General features: G+C 40.7%; 1 pseudogene across 1 annotated transcript; it reads left to right on the top strand.

Moving 5' to 3' along the window:
* The first annotated feature begins 4,578 nt into the window (after window positions 1-4,578).
* LOC309634506 (ferritin light chain pseudogene) lies at window positions 4,579-5,419 on the top strand (annotated as a pseudogene). The gene has a single exon. The product of its transcript is annotated as a ferritin light chain pseudogene (transcript).
* Window positions 5,420-20,944: the final 15,525 nt, after the last annotated feature.

Below are 20,944 nucleotides of genomic sequence, written 5' to 3'. Positions count from 1 at the left end.
TAGGAAGCATGTATTAATTTTGCTGTAACTAGTTAAAAAAAAAAAACTTTGTCTAAAATATCTTGTAAGAAAAGCTCTTTGCACAGTATTTAACAGTTTTCTACAACCACCATGAGTCCTGTGTCCTAAAATCTCTAATTGCACCTGAGAAAACTTAAAGTTTTGGTGACATTGGTGTAATCATGTATCTCAGCTCCCCAACAAGCCTACACCTTCTTTGTTGGGTGGGGGGTTGTCAAATGTTGGGGCAACCCTCTTTCAAATTCCTTTTCACTCTGTTGAACATTTGAGAGAGACCAAGTGAAGACACGTCCACCAAGTGAAGACACGTCCACCAAGTGAAGACACGTCCAGTGGTGATGCTCAGTAACAACTTGACTCGCCACCCAGAGGTCCGGACACTGCCCTGGGGCCCAATCTGCAGCCACTACACAACTACACAACTCTGGCTTCAAACATCTTGATAAGGGTCTTCAGACTCTCATCTTTGGGTTTCCTTCCATTTGTCACTGAAGGAATGGCCTGGGTATGAATTGTTGCCTCAAATTTCCCAAGGAACTCTTCTGCCCTGAATGCTACAAGAATGAAACTCTGGAGTCCAGATGTTCCTAAGAGTGTTGGGGTCCAGAAAAAAAAAAAAATCTCACTGTAAAGGATGCTTTCCCCTCACACCCTCATATCCCCATCCCCATCTGAATTCATAGAGATGAAGACAGGTTAAAATAAAAATTAGGAGCAGACTTGAAGCCAATAGAGAACAGTTCAATCTCACCTCCTTAGCTTTAGCTTAATGGGTGGCTTGGAGGAGGATAGGTGAGGAGAAGTAGGGGGATGCATATGGCCTTAGTTTCCTTGTAGTTCTTTTTTGTTGGTATACCAGATGGCTTAATGATCCATAATTATCCATACGGCTCTTTCTGTACACCCCCAACACTTCCATCTTTTTATAAACTACCATTTATTGAGAAATTTCTGTCAGTCACTATCCTAAGCATTATTTCATTTAACCTTTTCAGTGGAATGTGAGGTAGTTACTAGTATTATCTCCATACCTCAGATAGAAAGGTTAACTAACTTGCTTGATTCCATCCTGCTGATAAGAGACAGAGCTGGTCTATCTGATTCCCAAGCCCATTCTCTCCCCCTAAGTTATGTGCTGCCTCCGGACTGCTCCACTTGGCTGTAACTACAGTCTCTTAAGTGTCCCATGAGATACAATGGTGGGGAGAAGTTATATGAAATCCATTGACTGAGAATTCTGAAGAAACTAAATGGAATTTAATGAAGAAATTGAATGGAAAAAGGATTCCAGAGTCTGGAGGAAAACCAAAAGGACGGAGCATGGAAAAGGTACATTTTAGGAAAGGAGGAGAAGTGAACAGAAAAATAGGACTACGGCACACACTTATACACACTGTACCTGCTCAATTGCAAGAGGGAACCATTCACTTATATTTTATGTAAAAGATGTCTTCCAGGGTTGTTCAGTGCACAACCTGGGCAGCCGAGTGAGGTGGCCCTGGGAATGATACTGTACATGCTCCAGCATTGGTAGTAATTTTTTAAATATTTATTTATTCATTTATTTATTTATTTGGTTGCGGCGGGTCTTAGTTGCAGCACACAGGATTTTTGTTGCAGCATGCAGGATCTTTAGTTGCGACACGCAGGCTGTTAGTTGCGGCATGTGGGATCTAGTTCCCTGACCAGGGATCGAACCCGGGCCCCCTGCATCGGGAGTGTGGAGTCTTAACCACTGGACCACCAGGGAAGTCCTGCATTGGTAGTAATTTGAAGAAAAGGAGCTGGGGTTCTTGTTTAAAAGAAAAGGATGACCCTGAACAGACACAGTATAATATATGAATGGTTTTGTTCACGTCACTCAGGCTTCTGACCTGTAACTAATGTTAATAATTATTTATGGGACATACATATGTACATACATAAAATACATATGAATTGAATACTTGAATACAATGTAATTGTTGTATTATGATTTAAACTTCTTTGAAAATTAGTTTTTCTCCTTCACGGATATATTTGTAGTTCATTCAGATTACATTCAAATGAACTTTTGTAAGAGGTGGGAGTGAAAGTAGAGATTTGGCAAAGGTTAATAGAAAAAATGAGAGCGAGAACATGCAATAAACTTGCCAAAAAAAGAAAATGAAATTTTGGAAAAACGCTGCATGTGGTATAAAATCCAAGGTTTTTTTAAAATAAGGGCATTGTTGGGCTTCCCTGGTGGTGCAGTGGTTGAGAATCTGCCTGACAATGTAGGGGACACGGGTTCGAGCCCTGGTCTGGGAAGATCCCACATGCCACGGAGCAACTAGGCCCGTGAGCCACAATTACTGAGCCTGTACGTCTGGAGCCTGTGCTCCGCAACAAGAGAGACCACGATAGTGAGAGGCCCGGGCACCGTGATGAAGAGTGGCCCCCACTTGCCGCAATTAGAGAAAGCCCTCGCACAGAAACGAAGACCTAACACACCCATAAATAAATAAATTAAATTAATTTTTTTAAAAAAATAAAGGCATTGTTGACAAGAATATTAAAGTGATCATTTTATTAAACTTCAGTAGGATTGAAGACTTGAAGAAAGTGTGCCCTTCATATCAGTTGTGTAAATAATCCAAAATAAGAGATGCACGAACCCTAAATTTCTAGAACCACGTATTTGTGGCCTAAACTTGCTCCCAAACTCCTACATCTTCAGTTATTTCCTGCATGGGGGGCAGGAGATGGAGAGGCAAGGCAGCATAAATCTACCAGCTATTCCCAAAAGATGTGACATTTCCCAGATTAAATGATTTTTGCTCCCAAAAGTCTGGGATTACAACAAAATTCTCATCAAAGAAGGAAGGGGTAAAATAAGAGGAAATGGAGTGGGAGATACAGCAAATTAGAAGTCCTGGGATCTTGATGGCACTCTGGTCCTCCCAGAGTCCACCTTTGTGAAGCTTTAACCAGGACACGGCATAAAGAATTCCTACTCAGTGTCAAGGCCGTCCAGCCCCAAATTCAGTTATATGGGACCTAATAGTAACTGTATAGGTTCTTGGAGGAGAGTGGACTTTGAAGTTAGATTAATCTGGGTTCATATCCTATCTTAGTTATTCACTTAATAATTATTCACCAAGCACCTGCCACATGCCAAACACTAAAAGTAAAAAATAAAGTAGAGCATGTCTTTCCCTTTGAGAGCTTAATTACACGCCATGTGCCCTGGAGCAATACCAAACCTCTGCGGGCCTCATCCATGAATGGGGATTGTTAATAACCTCCTCTCAAAGGTGGAGTTCCTGGGGAAGGGGATAGGGTTCCCTTAAATGTTACCCTTCCTCCCCAGCGTAGCGGGGTGATTTGAGGAAACTTTCCTGCCCCCAAAACTTTCTCTGTGACCAATGCCTAGATCATGGAAGTATGTTGAAAATATGAATGTTATAATATGGTAAGATCTTATCATATTCATTGACTCTCTATTAGAAGCCTTACTACTCATTTTTTATTTTTTTCCACTCCTGATTATTATGCAGTCCTTCACTCAAATATTCCTTCTCTATTTTATTGTGGTAAAATACACATAACATAAAATTTACCATTTTAATTACTTTTAGCGCAGTTCAGTAGTATTAAGGACACTCACACTGTTGTCCAACCACTACCACCATCCGTCTCCAGACCTTTTTCACCTTCCCCAACTGAAACTCCATACCCATTGACCACTAACTCCCCATTCCCCCTCCTATAGCCCCTGGCAACCACACTTCTACTTTCTGTCACTATAATTTTGGCTACTCTCAGTACCTCATGTAAGCAGAATTACACTGTATTTGTCCTCTTGTGACTGGCTTATATCACTTAATAATGTCCTCAAGGTTCATCCATGCTGCACCATGTGTCAGAATTCCCTTCCTTTCTGAGGGTGAATAATTATTTCTTTGCATGCATGAGCCACACTTTATTTACCCATTCATTCATCAATGCACAGATGGATCGTTTCCACCTTTTGGCTGTTGCGAATAGTGCTGCTATGAACATTGGTGGATTTATTCACTTTTGCCCGCTGGGTACATATAAAGTTATGAAAAATTAGAACCACATAGTCCGTAGATTATAGAGACTGAAAATGTGCTTGGAGATAATGGAGTCAGGCTGCCAACAAGGAAGCAAAGTCACAGAGGGATTACGCGATACTTCCAAGACTTGAAGAACTTCCAGGCTCTTCATAGCAAAGCCTAGCAATGAAACTCACTACGTCAGTGAAACTTACTACAAGTGCTAGTGCTGTATTCATATGTGGATCTAATCAACAAATCATCCAGCATATATAAAATATTTATCAACAAAAGAAGGGTTATATTTCTGGCCCTAAAGCAAGTCTCAACATATTTCAAAGGACTGAAATCACACAGACTATATTCTCTGACCAAAATGAAATTCAGATGAAAATTAATAACAAGCCATATGTAGATTACCATCTATTTAAAAGTTAAGAAATATGCTTCAAAAAACCAATAACTCGATTCCATTGTGCTCGGTGGTTCCCTGGATCTGTCTCTTGCTTCAAAAGTGTTTGGACGGAACAGACCCAGGGTCGCCCTTTCCTCCAGCCTCCGACCACCCTCCAACCTTCGGAGTCAGCCACTCAGCTATCCTCGGTCACCGGGACCAGCCAACACCATTTTTTGAGCCGAACTCCTTATTACCGATCAACCACGAGCTCCCAGATTCATCAGAATTATTCCACCGAGGTGGAGGCCGCCGTCAACCGCCTGGTCAACATGCACCTGCGGGCCTCGCGCACCTACCTCTCTCTGGGCTTCTATTTCGACCGCGACGATGTGGCTCTGGAGGGCGTGGGCCACTTTTTCCGCGAATTGGCCGAAGAGAAGCACGAGAGCGCCGAGCGTCTCTTGAAAATGCAAAACCAACGCGGCGGCCGCGCCCTCTTCCAGGACGTGCAGAAGCCATCTCAAGATGAGTGGGGTAAAACTCAGGACGCTATGGGAGCCGCCATTAACATGGAGAAGAACCTGAACCAGGCCCTTCTGGACCTGCATGCCCTGGGTTGTGCCCGCGCAGACCCCCACCTCTGCGACTTCCTGGAGAGCCACTTCCTAGATGAGGAGGTGAAACTCATCAAGAAGATGGGTGACCACCTGACCAACCTCCGCAGGCTGGCTGGTCCCCAGGCTGGGCTGGGCGAGTATCTCTTCGAAAGGCTCACCCTCAAGCGCGACTAGGAGCCTCCAGAGCCCAGCGGCCTTTGAGGAGCCCCTGTGGTGTCAGGGCTTCTGCCTGAAGCCCCTCTCTGCAGCCACTAGGCAGCTTTTTAACCACCCTGGAGCCCTCTCCCAAGCCTTGGACCAATTGGAAACAATAAAAGCTTTTTGCAGCAAAAAAAAAAAAAAAACCAATGACTCAAAGAAAAAATTATAAAGGAAATTAGAAAATATTTGTAACTGTAACAATAAAAACATAGCAAAATGTATATCAAAATCTTGTAGTATTTAAAGCACACTTATGATCCTTTTGTATTAGAAAGGAATTAAGTTAAAAAGCAATGAGCTGAGTAACCATCTCACGGAGGTGGAAAAGAACAGGAAATAAACACAAGAAAAGTTAAAAGAAAGTTAACAATAAAAACAAAAGCCAAATAAATAACATATAATGAAAAGAATCAAGATAATCAACACATTGTTTTTTGAAAAGATTAAGAAAATTAATAAAACAGTTGGTGAAACTGATTAAGGGAAAAAGAAAGAAGGCATAAATGACCAATGCAAAGAATGAAAGGAAGCCATAACTATAGGTTCTACCAACATTAAAAACATAAGAGAACTTTGTGAATAACTATGCCAATGAAGTTGAAAATTTAGGTAAAATGGACAAAATTCCAGCAAAATAAACCTTACCAAAATTAGTTTATGAATATCAGAAAATCTGAATAATCAGTTTAAAGTCTGTGTCTGATAACTCTAACATTTGAGTCACTTGCAGATCTTTTCTTTCTCTAAATCTTGTGCTGAAATAAGTAGTAACTTTTTATTGAATGCTGGACATCGTATATGAAAAACCGCAGAAACTCTGAGTGATTTTTTTTTTTTAACATCTTTATTGGAATATAATTGCTTTACAATGATGTGTTAGTTTCTGCTGTATAAGAGAGTGAATCAGCTATACGTATGCATATATCCCCTTATCTCCTCCCTCTTGCCTCTCCCTCCCACCCTCCCTATCCCACTCCTCTAGTTGGACACAAAACACTGAGGTAATCTCCCTGTGCTATGTGGCTGCTTCCCACTAGCTATCTATTTTACATTTGGTAGCGTATATATGTCCATGCCACGCTCTCACTTCGTCCCAGCTTACCCTGCCCCCTCCCCGTGCCCTCAAGTCCATTCTCTATGGCTGCATCTTTATTCCTGTCCTGCCCCTAGGTTCTTCAGAACCTTTTTTTTTTTTTAGATTCCATATGTATGTTTTAACATATGGTATTTGTTTTTCTCTTTCTGACTTACTTCACTCTGTATGACAGTCTCTAGGTCCATCCACCTCACTACAAATAACTCAATTGCGTTATTTTTTTATGGCTGAGTAATATCCCATTGTATATACGTGCCACATCCTCTTGATCCACTCATCTGTCGATGGACACTTAGGTTGCTTCCATGTCCTGGCTATTGTAAATAGAGCTGCAGTGAACATTGTGGTACATGACTCTTTTTGAATTATGGTTTTCTCAGGGTATATGCCAAGTAGTGGCATTGCTGGGTCACATGGTAATTCTATTTTTAGTTTTTTAAGGAGCCTCCATACTGTTCTCCATAGTGGCTGTATCCATTTACATTTCCACCAACAGTGCAGGAAGGTTCCCTTTTCTCCACACCCTCTCCAGCATTTATTGTTTGTAGATTTTTTGGTGATGGCCATTCTGACTGGTGTGAGGTGATACATCATTGCCGTTTTAATTTGCATTTCTCTAATGATTAGTGATGTTGAGCATCCTTTCATGTGTTTGTTGGCAATCTGTATATCTTCTTTGGAGAAATGTCTATTTAAGTCTTCTGCCCATTTTTGGATTGGGTTGTTTGTATTTTTGATATTGAGCTGCCTGAGCTGTTTGTATATTTTGGAGATTAATCCTTTGTCAGTTGCTTCATTTGCAAATATTTTCTCCCATTCTGAGGGTTGTCTTTTCATCTTGTTTATGGTTTCCTTTGCTGTGCAAAAGCTTTTAAGTTGAATTAGGTCCCATTTGTTTATTTTTGTTTTTATTTCCCTTACTCTAGGAGGTGAGTCAAAAAGGATCTTGCTGTGATTTATGTCATGGAGTGTTCTGCCTATGTTTTCCTCTAAGAGTTTTATAGTGTCTGGTCTTGCATTTAGGTCTTTAATCCATTTTGAGTTTATTTTTGTGTATGGTGTTAGGGAGTGTTCTAATTTCATTCTTTTACATGTAGCTGTCCAGTTTTCCCAGCATCACTTATTGAAGAGGCTGTCTTTTCTCCATTGCATATTCTTGCCTCCTTTATCAAAGATAACGTGACCATATTTGTGTGGGTTTATCTCTGGGCATTCTATTTTGTACCATTGATCTATATTTCTGTTTTTGTGCCAGTACCATACTGTCTTGATTGATGTAGTTTTGTAGTATAGTCTGAAGTCAGGGAGCCTGATTCCTCCAGTTCCATTTTTCTTTCTCAAGACTGCTTTGGCTATTTGGGGTCTTTTGTGCTTACATACAAATTGTGAAATATTTGTTCTAGTTCTGTGAAAAATACCATTGGTAGTTTGATAGGGATTGCATTGAATCTGTAGATTGTTCTGGGTAGTATAGTCATTTTCACAATGTTGATTCTATTCTGGGTGATTTTATCCTCCATCAGAGAGGATTTACCTTATTATCTGGCAGTCAGCAGACATGGGTGTAGATTACCTCAACACACTTAGTGCATTTAGATTTGAGGCTGCCTTTGAGTCTTTTTAATGTCTAACCTTCCTCTAAATTGCACCCCTTCTCAGGTTCTTGCCCTCCAAACAAAGCTGGGGTGTTTACTAGAGCACCTGCTTCATGGCTCTGATTTTTATCTCTTTCTCTGGGACTTCAAGGCTGCCAGAAACTCCCACTCTGCTTTTCAACCATTTTCAACTCAATTCTTTCACCTCTCACCTTGCTCATCTTGAGAATCAATAAATGTCCCAAGGAGAAAACTGGTGTCAGGCATTGGGCTTCCTTCTCTGCACTCCCTTTCTCTTTCCAGGATTTTGTCCCCTCAAGTCTTGGCTGTCTTGGCAGTCCTCAAACTCCAAAGTTTGTCTCCTCAGCTTTGTGAGATTGCTGAAGGTTCCGCTAGTTTGATACTTCTTAGCATTCACCTTCTACCAACTTCACAGCCTTGTCCCCATGTCGAGGACTGGCAGGTGGTCCAGGGACCAAACTGCATGCAGAAAATAGGACTTACCTCCGTGCCATGCCCTTCTCTCCAGTGTGTTGGTCTCTCAAGTCCGTGTTACCTCAGATGTCTTTAAACATATTTTTGGTATTGGGCTTTTCTAGATTTTCCTGATGGGAGCACTTGTCTATGACAAGCTATACCCTTCTCACTGAAATCAGAAATCTGTTCATTAAAGCATAACATATTAAAGATATAATAATGGTTATAGAAGTTATGTTTTTAACATTGGCATTTCACGAGTTAGGTGGAGACTGCAGCAGCCAGGAGGAAGAGCAGAGTATCGAAGGAAAGGATAAAGGGGTTAATAGCTTTATCTTTTGATGTGGTCTGTGATGGTTCTAGAAATAAAGGTATAAGAAATTTACCAATATGCTAAATCAGCACAACGCATGGGGTGTGATCAAAACACAACTTTAGTTTTCCATGGCTTCTTGCAAATGTATTCAGTGATGTTCACCTTCCCCTGCCCCTAGATGAAACCTTGGACCGATCCCATGACATTTCTGCTCACTAACAGGTAATAGACATACCTCTGTTACTTTAAATTGCATAGTCTGAAATCAGTAATTAACATCCAGTCCTCAACAAATCAAAATTTTGGATCGATTTCACATCAGTTCTTCTCTGCACTTTCCAGACCCACTGTGGGCTGAGTGTTGCAGAAGGAAAGAGATGTGTGGTCTTTCTCTGGCTTCTCTTCCTCCAGAAGCCGCGGCTTCTTGCCTCTCCAGGGTTGGAGCACAGGGAGGAGGGGAAAGGGGGCAGGGAGATTGCTACTTGAACTGATAATATTATGTTAGCTGCACACTCTCTGGCCTGGCAGATGTCTAAAACTGTCTGTCTTTCATGGGCACTTGCAGAGGCTTACCTGCTGGGTCCCTCTGGCTGAAGTACCTGTGACACAGATGATGCTTCACTTTCACTTGGCCTCTCCCCGCTCAGCCCTTGGTTCTCTAGCAGTCCACTTAACTAGGCTGCTGGCCGCGTGCATCACATGACCCCTCCAAGTTTGTCTTCTTAGGCAGGGCTTTAAGTGGCTCCGGAGCATTCCACACTCTCTGGTCCATTGGAAATAGTCATGCACCTTTTGACTGGCCAAAAGTGCAGTATTTCACAGTCACGAGAGCAATCCCCTTGTACTCCATCATTTAAGCTGCTCACTGGCCAATGGTCTAAACTTTTTGTCCTACAGATTTCCTAGGATGGGAATTAGACACAAGACCACTCTGTATCCCAAATTCTAGGGGTATGTATTGGACACCCCTTTTGGTCCAGGTAAAGCCCCCCATATTCAGTTTGAGGTGATGAGACAGGTAATCTCTGTTCAACCCCTTGGTGGGAAATGTGGATGGTGCTCACAACAGAACCTTCTCGAGGGAAATCTTCCTCACAAAATGCTCTCTTCCTCTCCACTTCAACATTTTTATATTCTCCAAGTAATAGTGGGTAAAGAGGGGAGTTCCCTGGTGGCCTTAGTAGTTAGGATTCCAGGATTTCACTACCGTGGCCCAGGTTCAATCCTTAGCTGGGTAACTGAGGTCCTGCAAGGCCCTCAGCATGGCCAAAAAAAAAAAAAAGTAGTGGGTAAAGACGAGCTCAAGTGTCAATAAACCGGTTCTCGACTGTTTTCTTTATAATTCTGCTTATGGGAGTTTATTTCACATCCATTGTGGTATACATCCTATTAGCACTTCAGTCAAAATGAAGACAAGAATCATCCTATTTTCACATTCTATTACTAGGATATTGCTTACAGTAATAAGGACAGCAAATAGAGCAATCAATGATCACAAATGCAAATGCATACAAGGGCAGACAGCTAAAGCAACTGAGTAAAACAGGCCTGAGGCAAGAAAGGTTATTGGAGCTGCTTTGTCCATTTTTAATTTTCCCACTTGGGTATGGTGAAATGTTTTGTTGCTATAAGAAAAAGAGACAGATGATGATAAATGGCAATTTATACTCGGCCTCAGTACTGAAGAGCAGTAAGGAGTGGTGAGGTCTGGGGAAAACTGGAAATCCGAATGACTGACAGTTACTACCCAGCTTGAGCCAACTGTTTCTATAAAGTAATGCAAATCCAGTTTTGAATATTTGATGATTTTTCAAGCAAAGCAGGAAAATCTACCTTGATCCTTTATGAAACTTGTTTTTTCAAACAGTGTGCAGGCCAAATAACTCAGCCAGTCTACACCCACTACAAGAGAGATGCTAAAATAGTGAACCAAAACCTCGTGTGTCAGAGCAGAAAGTAAGTAAATATTTTCTTACATTGATACATTTACAAACAGTGACTGTGGTACATTATTTAGACCTGTGAAGGTAACTAAGGGAATAAAAAAGCTAAAAGAGTTAAAAGTGGTTGTCTTTAAGGACAGCATTAGAAGAACTATAGTTTGTATTAGTCTATGTACTATTTTAGTTTTTTAATGCTTATCTGTATTACTTTGATAACAAATTTAAAATAAAAATTAACCCAAAAAATCCCTTCACAGAATCCCAACTCTGATTTGAGCTCCCTTGCTGGAACATGTGTTACCATCAGAGAACAGAAGCAGCTGACTACTTGCTACCCCAAGGCAACAAGAGCACCTCCACCAGCTTTGCAGAAATGCTCATCACGCCAGGGTTCGTAAAGCTCTGGGTCTAGCTGCTGCCTCTGTCTGCTGCTGCCCTCCACTCCCATACTGTTTTGCCCGAGGTCTTGTTCTTCGTACATACTCCATATGTAATTCTGGCTGGCTGTTCAGGGAAGACAATGACAATATCTGAGGATCTACGTCCAATCCTAGAACCAAGTTGACCAGCCTTCTCCAATGTCCAAAGACTTCATGGCATTGTATCACCGAGCTTCCGACACCCGCCGCCCTCGCCATAGGTTGTTAACGCAATGCCATCCTTGTGACTGCATGTCCGCTCACGAAAACTGGACTCTCTGTGACAACCACAACCAACCCCCTTCACACAGCTAGAATATCTTGGTCTCCGTGGATTCTCCATCTAGATTATATGAAGCGACAAGCACAAATGTGAACCCTCCCTTTTGTCGAATCTCTCCCCCATCCTCGGGATGAGTCTTTTGTCCTCAGCTTACTCCCGACAAAGAGATAGCTAAGAGAGTAATTTTATCACAGAATGAGAGAAACTGCAGGGATTTCGTTAATTTTCTTGTAATAAAAATAGCTAACAGTTGTTGAGTGTTTTACTTCGTGTCAGGCAATGTTCTCATCTCTATGATGTAGGTACAATTGTTCCCATTTTAAGCCAAGGAAACTGAGGCACAGGAAAGTTAAATAAACTGCTCAGGGCAAAAATTCAGTAAGTGACAAATCCTGTGTTTTAACCTTGGCTCTGACTCCAGAGCCTTTGCTCTAAATGACTAAATTACATAGCCTTTTGGTATAAAACAACATGTCAACACAAAATGATAAATCAATAAAACAGGCTATAATCATCAAATTTTATTCTGGTACATCTAGGAGACTTCTCTTCACAGGGCAAAGAATTGAACATCACTGATGAGTTTGAATATGCTCAGTACTTGCACTCTTACCTTTCTTCTCCCTAATTATATATTGTCTAAATGGTATTCTGAGCCTTTATAAATTCAATTAGAAAGAAAATTTCCAAGGATCTTTCGCTAGAGGTCACTCTCCTAACTGTGAGGCCTGGTTGTCTTTTGTCACAGCGGAAGAGACAGAGTTAACCAACCAATGATGGCTACCACTTGATGAGTCCAGCAGGTGTCACTAGAATCCCACAGATCCTGAGGTTGATGTTTTTTCACCAACTACACTTCACAGACATAAGCATCTCACTTCTGTCAAGGCAGGTTATGCTAAATTTATTCTTTTCATAAAACTTAAAATATTTATAACACTACTTGGTTGTCAAGATAGTCTACCCAAAACTCAAACACAACTCACTTATCTTCTGAGAACGCAAAATAAAATACCTTGCTTGAAATAACAAGGTAACAGAGGGAAAGATAAGAGGGTTAATTGACAGGAATGACAGCTCAGACTGGGTTCAAGGTTGTTTTCTCAACGGCTTTCACCAAAAACCATACTACACCTAAGATCACGGATACAAATGAGTGTTTCCATTGTCCCCTCATCAGTGTGCTCCCAAGTGTCAGCTTGGTCTGCCGTAACCAAATACCATAGACTGGGGGGCTTAAACAACAGGAATTTATTTCTCAGAGTTCTGGAATCTAGGAAGTCCAAGATCAAGGTGCTGGCCAATTTAGCTCCCTGGTGAGGAATATTCCTGGCTTGCAGACAGCCGCCTTCTTGATGTGTTCTCACACAGGAGAGATAGAGAGAGGAAGCAAACTCTCTGGTATCTCCTCTTACTAGGGCACTAATCCCATCCTGAGGGCCCCAACCTTATGACCTCAACTAAACCTAATTATCTCCCAAAAGTGCCATCTACAAATACCATCACGTTGGAGCTTAGGGCTTCAATATATCAGTTTGGAGGGGACACAATTCAGTCCATAGCACCAAGTTTAGTGGTCAACAGAGGTGGTCAATGAAGTGCAGGTTAAGCGAGGACTTGGCTGTGCCAGAGGAACCCGGAACACAGGTTCCTGGTCTTTTATACCATGTATAAAGGAGGCCGTGTCAGCCTGGAAGGATCAACCCTATGACCTTATAAGGAATGTATTGCTGCACCAATTGCTTACTTCAGAGTTCTAGTTCTTATGCCATCAGCCTACCTACAGCAGCCCTACCCACACCTTACCTTTGGACTTTACTTGATTTATCTAGAAAGCTATCTCAATTTATCATTTCATATGCAGATGCAGCCTATATGAGACATTCATGGAGGTCTCTTGTCAACAACCCTCAGAGTCTGGTGTATCTCATCCTATTCTACTTACTGCCTATTTCATAAAGATGACATTCCAAGAGCAAAAGGTTATCTGGTGAGGATGGGTATGGAGATAATCATTAACACCTTTTTGTTATTATTATGACAGCTGAAGTAGTTAAAACTAATGGTTCCATTTATGAAGACTATTTTACTTGAGGTAAAACCTACCCCACTTTATCAACACTGTTGCTTAGAAGAACCCAGTGCTGAGAAAGACCTGACCAAGACACCAACAAAGGCTTCCACTTGTACTTTTACTCATTTTATAGTTTTGAAAATGTTAAGTATATTAAAATATATATCTATATATCTTGAAATATAAAGTGAGAGAGGAAAAGCACTGAGGAAAAGTGTACTTTTTAGGCAGGCTGGGATACTGAGAATAGATCATTCACAAGTAAAGGGTTTAAAGAGACTGGAGAACTCACCCAAAATACAGCACACGTTTCTGGAATATTCCATGCCCATCTTCTGAGTGCCTTTTCAGAGGATGTCTCTTCTGTTTGAACTCTCCTCTCTACCTATAAATCCTATTCATCATTAAGTTTAAGTTCAAATAGTTCTTCCACTGTAAACTATTCTCCAACCTCCTCTATCTATGGTCAAAATCAGCAGCTCTGACCTCTCTTCCCTCAGTACATTTTACAAACTGCCATCATAAAAGAGCTTATCAAATTAAATCACTGCCAGGCAGGTAACATGAGGCAGTGTGTGTAGTGGTGAGAAACATGGGCTCCAGATTAGACTCCAGCATTGATGTTTGGTTCTCCCACAGACTAACTCTGTGGCCTTGGGTATGTCGTTAAACTTTGCCCTGACTCGTTTGCTCATCCATAAATGGAAGTTGCAATATATTTATCCTGTTGGGTTATTGGAGGGATAAAATGATATAAAACATAAGAAAAGACTAGTGCCTGGCATAAAGCAGTCCTCAATATATGTTAACTTGTATTAGCTCACTTATTATGTTGGTTGGTCTTCATTGTATATTAGAATCTCCTGGGGAGCTTTTAAAAAGATACTGATGCCCAGACTCCACCCAAGACCTATTTTAAAAGATTCTGGTTGTGGCTGCTCAGGTATTGGTATGTTTCAGGCCCCCCAGGTGAGCTGCATGCTCCAGGGTTGGGTATCATTGCATTCGATTGCTACCACTGACAGCAGGAACTTCTCTTCTTTGTATCCCCATCACTTGGGTTAATGTTGCACACATGGGTGAATTCAATAATGTTTGTTGAATTGAACTGATGTGAGAAGATCCGGAAGGACATCAAATTAAAGTGTATCCTCAAAGCACCTCCTAAGACCTAGAGATGATTTTAGGTGTAACTATTTCCCAAGATTCCACCCACGTACCCAGGAGTGGAAGGCTTACCAGAGTATATTAACGTTTGGGGAATAAGGAGTGGAGGAAAAACATTGATCAGGTGAAATGTTTTCCATACCAAAAATTCATACTGAACCCAGAATTCATACTGATAGAATGTCAACAATTGTAAGGTTAAGTTAAACCCTCATTTGGAGGGCTTCAGCATATTAGACTACTGTCCAGTCTCCAAAACTATTTTCTAGTCATTTTCTGGTTCTTCCAACAGAATTGGCCGTGCTCTGAACAAGCAGAATGTACTACACCAAGAAGCACAATGGCTAATAAAACTAACTAGCTCGACGGGAAAATGCTGAACCCCCAAATATTAAGGAAAGATAAAGGACATGGATTTTAGGAGTTGAAAACAAAACAGCCCAGAGATTTCCCTCAAGAATTTAGAGGCTGTTAGAATTATGAGGGAATCATAGGGGAATTTTTATACTACTTCAAAAAGGCTAGATGCTGGGAATTGTGCAAACTGAAAATATAAGGGCTTGGATTGTTGAAATTAGAAGCTTTCATTAGGTCCTCTTCTTTCTGTGTCCTCTTCTTTTTGTGTATCTGCTTTGCAATGATTATTGTAACTGCAATGAAGACAGCATTTTGAAGCCCTTTGTTATTTTTGAGTGTTCTTTCACCTGACTATCCCCAATTCAATAGAGCTCAGTTTTAGCGAGTGTTATAGAATTTTGCTAAAGGTTTTCTTGTAATCAATCAAAAAGCATTTATTAAGTACCCATATACTCAGAGCACTGTACTAGATACTTCAGAGATTGGGTTACGTACATGATACAAGCTCTCAAGTGGTTCCTAATTCCAATAACTCAACAACAAAATGGTTCAACTAGTAACTCAGAGCTTGAACAGACTGAGATAATATATTTAGTACTTTGTGCTTACAATGCAATTTCTTTGGCTTAACACTGAGGGAATTTCAGAGTGTCTCAAAACAAATACCATTTATTACAAGCCTAGAAACACATTTCAGTAGGAACACCAAAGGCCAAAAGGTTTTTTCCCCTCACCTGAAAGCTCTATTAATAGCTGGTCATGTATATGCCGACCAAGTGATCTTTGTGAGTAAATCAGATGACTATCGATGAACTAAGTGAAAGATTATTCCTAATAAACTGACGTAGAGCTGTCACATTATTGTCTGCAATGAAATAAAGGTCCAAGCTCTTTCACTCTTAACCCTGAGCCCTGTACCACCCCCCTGTCCCCTCCGATGTGTGCCTTCTTCCAAACTTCTTCATTCTCTCTACACGATCACCAGCCAGAGGCAGAAACCGAGACTTCCCCTTTTGAAAGTGAGAAGTATCAAGTGAAATTCTTGATACTCTCACACTTTAGCGGCTTTCTGTTTTTCTCTTAAGTGTTAGCTACTGGAATCTGGGAATCTCTGATGGCACGTTATTAGGGAGAAGAATTTCAGAGTAAGGAATAGAGAGCGCACAATACAATTACTCGGCAATGAATCATTTTGTTCAAACCTAAAGCATCTTCATTAGGCACTGCTGTCCTCACTTCCTTCAGAAACTTACAGCTTGTGGGAAGGCTTCACCTAGTCTCTTCTAGTGACCCATGGGTTCTTCGCTCAGTCTCAGGTTTAAATTGTAACAAATCACTGCCACCCACCTCGTCAATCTTGAGATCTGGGTGCATTCCAATGCAGCCGATCCTTCCTATGGCCATGACCTAGGCTTTAATGTAGACCATATAGTCTCATTTTAATTATCTGAGAGCATATCTAGGGGTCTCTGACCCACCTCCTCATTGTTGGAATCCCTTACAGATGTGTTTCTGCCTTCTCCCATTTCTAACTTCCTTAACCCTATCTGCCTCTCCTTTTTCCTCTGATTTTCTTATATGACTCAGTTGTAATTTACAAGCAAAACTTTAAATGCATTTGCATCTACTTGTGACTACTTATAATAATCAAGTCACAGAATGTCTCAAAAGAAAACATGTTTACTTACAATAGTAGTCTTTAAACACACACACCAACACACACACACACACACACACACACACCCCTACACACACACACACACACACCTACACACACACACACACACACACACACACACACACACACACACACACACACATAGAGGCAGCAGTGGGGAAACCTCAGTCTTTTTAATAAATGGTACCAGGTCAGTTAGGCAACTATGCAGAACAATAATACTTTTTCCATACCTCACGTCCTTCACAAAAATTAATTCCAGGTGGATTATTGCTCTAACTATGAAATATAAAACAGTAAAGTTACTAGAAGATAGCAGAGGAGGAAAAGAGTCATTACCTTGGGATAGGAAAATCTTTCTTAAACAGGATACAGAAAGCACTTTCAACTGAAAAAAAGTGATAGAAAAATTATACTTTATTAAGTTTCTGCTTTTCAATGAAACACCATTAAAGTCATGAAAACGCAAACCAGAGTAGGAGAGGATATTTGCAATTGATATAATTGACTAAAGACTTGTGTGCATAATATATAAGCTCTTACATATTAGTGAAAACAGACAACCTAATAGAAAAGTGGACGAGAGTCTTGAACAGATACCATATAAGAGGATAATTTAATGACCAATGAACATTTGAAAAGGGGCCTAAATTCATTAGTCACCAGGGCAGTGCGAATTATAATGGCAATGAGATAACATAAGCTGCCCCAAGAAATAAAATTTAAAAGACAGATTTTTGGTGAAGCTAAGAACTAATGAGAAACCTCTTACACTGTAAGTTAAGTATCAACTGGTACAACTATTCTGGAAAACATCGGCATCATCTACTAAAGTTGAACATATATATATATTCATATATACCCAACAGAAATGAATGCTCATGTACCCCAAAAGAAATGCACAAGAATGTCCAGAACAGTATTACTCACAAGAGCCAAAATCTGGGGGTAGATTAGGTAAATAAATTACAGTTTATCTGTACAGTGGAATTCTACACAACCGTGAAGAAGAATGAACTACTTCTATATGTAACAACCTGGTTGGATATCACAAACACAATGTGGAGTGTAAGAAGCCAGTCATGAGAGAATATACGCTGTACAACTTTCTGTACATAAAGTTCAGCAGCAGGCCCTAGGAGACAGACTAGTGTAAACTTTGGGCAGAGAGGAGCAGATAGTGATTGGCAGGGAACACCGAGAGGACTTCCGGGGTCCTGATAATGTTCTATTTCTTAACCAGGTGTTGGTAATGAGTGTGTGCACGTCAAGATAATCAACTGAGCACTTATGATTTGTGCACTTTCCTTTATGCATGTCATACTGTGCGTGTTATAGGGAAAAAAGAGTTTTCAGAGAAAAGATAATTTCTAAATATTAGAAGTGAAGATAGGGTCAAAACTGGATCATTAGCATTAGTGAGGAAGGTTCTACTGAATTCTAGACAGATTGCCGAATATGCTTTAATGTATCCTACTTAAATACAGGATTGGTCCTAAAGATAGTGATATGAGCTGGTGGAGAAAGTTCAATAGTTACCGCTGTGGCAAAATGAGGGCTATAGAGGCCAGAGTATATGCTTACATTGACTAAAAATTACCCTGATAGGCTTGATATTATAAATAAGACTTCAAAAGCAACCTTCCAAAAGAAGTTGGCCAAATATATTCATGGAGCATGGCTCACTGAAAAAATTTGAATGGCTATAATTTAATGTTTTGCCTTTAAGTGAAGCCGAATTCTATTTTACCTAGTCCTTTTACAGAAGAATAATAGTTTTAAAGAATTATATACTGTTGAACACTTAATAAATGCTAGTTGTAGATTTACAGCAATCTATAAATTTCTAGGTGTCATCTTAAATAGCTTTATTTTCTTCTCATGGAAGGAGCTAAAGTCTTACTTAAACAAGATATTTCATGTTTCAGAAAGGAAATCTAACTCGTTTATGTGACTTTATTTTTTAACTAGATTTCAGTCAAGAAATTCTCTTTTTAAATAATCACATTTTAATAGCTTATTAATACAATAACATTTTGAGTAACCAATTCTTGAGCAATCACTGTATTTTTCCCACAGGTTATCAATGACAGTGAAGTTGTTGAAGAGGCTGAAAGTTTCATGAAATCTCTGTGATTTATCAAGTTGAAAAATCAGGAAGTTTCCATCTCAGGACCATATGTCGCTGCCCATTGGACCACAGAAGCACCTAAACTCATAAAAAGAGGAGATGCTGATACAAATTGAGTGATTAAGGGAAAAAGAAAAAATTAGGGAGCAGCTGTAGATCGATTTGTCAACTGGACTTTTGGAAAATGATAGAATATGTAGGGAAGAGCGGTGTCCCAGCAGACAGAACACCTGTTTTCTAGACCAGGCTCTCCACTAACTAGCTCTGTGACTTTAGCCAAATCAGCCCTCTCTTTGTGCTTCAGTATAATGGCGGCTTCGTCCCTGATGGCCTTTGTAGAATTGAATTGACAATGATGAAATGTTTACAATGTTTAGGAGGAGGGCCAGTTAAAGTCAGCGCCAAGATTATATACTGGCCAAATTCCACCTTCAGAGATGTTTACTTTGGCTCAGAAGGCGCTGGTTCCACAGTGTTTTGTACTTGAATTTGTTGATCATATTTAGAATTTGGAAAATATCATATAAAAATCCAGATTTCCTGTTTCCACTGAAAATAGATATAGCAACAGTAAGTCTGCATATTCTTTTTTTTTTTTTAATAAATTTATTTTATTTATTTATTTTTGGCCGTGTTGGATCTTCGTTGCTGCGTGCGGGCTTCCTCTAGTTGTGGCGAGAGGGGGCTACTCTCCATTGCGGTGCACAGGCTTCTCATTTTTGGTGGCTTCTCTTGTTGCGGAGCACGGGCTCTAGGCACACGGGCTCAGTAGTTGTGGCACATGGGCTCAGTAGTTGTGGCTCGTGGGCTTAGTTGCTCCACAGCATGTGGGATCTTTCAGAACCAGGAATCGAACCCAAGTCCCCTGCGTTGGCAGGCGGATTCTAAACCACTGCGCCACCAGGGAAGTCCTAGCTTCAGGATTTTTAATGTATCAGCCCATATTTTATAACATTCAGTATTGCTATGAGAAGCCTATGCCGGTCTGATTCACGTTCTTTCTAGATGACCTGGATTGTTTTTATGCTTTTTTAATCTCTGGAAATTTTTTAATCTACTTTCAGTATTAAAAAATATATAGGGGACTTCCCTGGTGGCACAGCAGTTAAGAATCTGCCTGCCAGTGCAGGGGACATGGGTTTAAGCCCTGGCCTGGGAAGATCCCACGTGCCGCAGAGCAACTAGGCCCGTGTGCCACAACTACTGAGTCTGCGCTCTAGAGCCCACGAGCCATAACTACTGAGCCCATGTGCCACAACTACTGAAGCCTGCATGCCTAGAGCCCATGCTCCACAACAAGAGAAGCCCGTGTACCAAAGAGTAGTCCCCACTCGCCACAACTAGAGAAAGCCCACACATAGCAATGAAGACCCAACACAGCCAATACATAATTTAAAAAAAATTTTTTTAATGTATAGAACTATTTTTTTATTTTTAAATACAATATATGATTGTAAATATACATCAGAATACCACTTTGCAAACTGCTTTTGTCCTCAACATTATGTTTTTGAGAGTTATCTATGCTGATACATAGTAATTCTAACTATTACACAAGCTGTTTTTCTATTATAAACAACGTTGCAAAGAACATTTTTGTTTCTGTTTCCTTAAGGAAAGGTAGCATTTTCTCCAGGGAATATATCTTTAAGCGGAAGTATTGAGTCATAGTCGTGTGTTACCTAACTCAGGTTCTGCTGCTTGTCACTCAAGAATCCAATACTGAGGAACAAATGTTGGGTAAAAGGAAAGATAGCTTTATTGAGGGAGCCAGCAATCCTGGGGAGGAGGTTGACTCATGTCCCAAAGAACTGACTTCTCATTGCCAATCGGGAGCAAGAGTTTTTAAAGGGGTACACAGGTGGGAGCTTGGGCGGCGGGTACTACATGCAGAACAATACAATTAGTTCTGAAAATCATCTTGAAATTTGTCACGTGGGGGCTTCCCTGGTGGCGCAGTAGTTAGAATCTGCCTGCCAACGCAGGGGAAACGGGTTCGAGCCCTGGTCCGGGAAGATCCCACATGCCGCGGGATGTGGGACGCAACTAAACCCGTGCGTCGCAACTACTGAGCCTGTGCTCTAGAGCCTGTGAGTCACAACTACTGAGCCCGCGCGCTAGAGCCCGTGCTC

The sequence above is a fragment of the Balaenoptera borealis genome (assembly GCF_965194805.1).
Source record: "Balaenoptera borealis genome assembly, chromosome: 9".
In the NCBI taxonomy this organism is placed as follows: domain Eukaryota; kingdom Metazoa; phylum Chordata; class Mammalia; order Artiodactyla; family Balaenopteridae; genus Balaenoptera; species Balaenoptera borealis.
The sequence above is the reverse complement of the archived record's forward strand: the minus strand, read 5'-3'. Positions and strand labels throughout refer to the sequence as shown.